Source organism: Plasmopara halstedii, assembly GCF_900000015.1.
Source record: "Plasmopara halstedii genome assembly, contig: Scaffold_614, whole genome shotgun sequence".
In the NCBI taxonomy this organism is placed as follows: domain Eukaryota; phylum Oomycota; class Peronosporomycetes; order Peronosporales; family Peronosporaceae; genus Plasmopara; species Plasmopara halstedii.
In genome coordinates, this window is record NW_020187532.1 from 821,184 (window position 1) to 822,328 (window position 1,145).

Genomic DNA, 1,145 nt, shown 5'->3' on the forward strand with positions numbered 1-1,145 from the left:
AGCGCTGAAAGCGCGGTTGGGTGACATAGTCACTGTTCGCCTAGCGGTGGGGAGCGTGTCACGATCCCGAAGGTTCCTGTGGGCCTCGGAGTCAACTTCGATAGCGTGAAACGCTGTCTAGTCTTAGACATTTAGGGCAAGGTATGATTTCATCCTAGGAATGGCATGGTTGGAACACCATGAGTCATCGATTGATTGGAGGTCAAAGACCCTGGGCGACACGCGCACGTCTCCTGGTGGATGCGCGTGGAGTGGCACGTAAACACTGAGCACTGCTCTTGTTGCGGAGCAGTCGCTGCATGCCATTGATGGCGTGGTCGGACAGAGTCCAAGGCATCTTGGGCACAGCCCTTCAGATGCGCGTGGAATAGCACGTTATCCACTAATCGAAGCCTGCGAGATTGCAGTTCTTCTTCGGATGTTGTAGAAAACATCGGAGCTCCAAAGGAGCGGAAAGTAAGGGGGACGGTGACACCAGACGACGCAGAGTGCGTGTTCACCCTGGTCTCACCGAGATATAGAACCTCTGTGCAGAGGCAACGGCGACGCCGTATGCTGGCTGCAAGACGCCGGGCGTCGACCCTGATCCAGGGTGTGTCTACCGTTAAACGAAGGTGCACAGTTTTACACCCTCGTCAACGGTATGGCGGGGAGAAAGATGGCGACGTCCACCTCGAGGCTATGCTAGCAGTAGATGCTCTTATTGAGCGGGGCGCGGTGTCCCTTGAAGAGTTCGGCAGTTTTTTGAAGGCAGGCTATTTGGCCGAAGTGGTCATTGAACGACCGGACGAGGAGATAAACTCGTCATCGCGTCTTAGAAGACACCAAGAGAGTGCTGAACGCACGAATTGGATCGTCGGTCCTACGGAATCCCTTGGACCCGTACTATCCTTTGGTAAAGGAAGATCAAGACGTCGTCTCCAAAGACCCGCCTTCGGTCCTACCTCCGGACTGGGGTGTGCGTCATGAGATCGACTTGGTTTCGGAAACCAACTTTTGCGTAACACGCCAATAGCCCCTGCCCAAGGAGCAGTGCGACGTCATTGACGCCTTTTTCCGTGCGAAGCACGGCGCAGTGATGGTGCGCGAGAGCAAGTCTCCCCATTCGACACCCACGTTTTGTGTTCGGAAGCCGAACGGCAAGT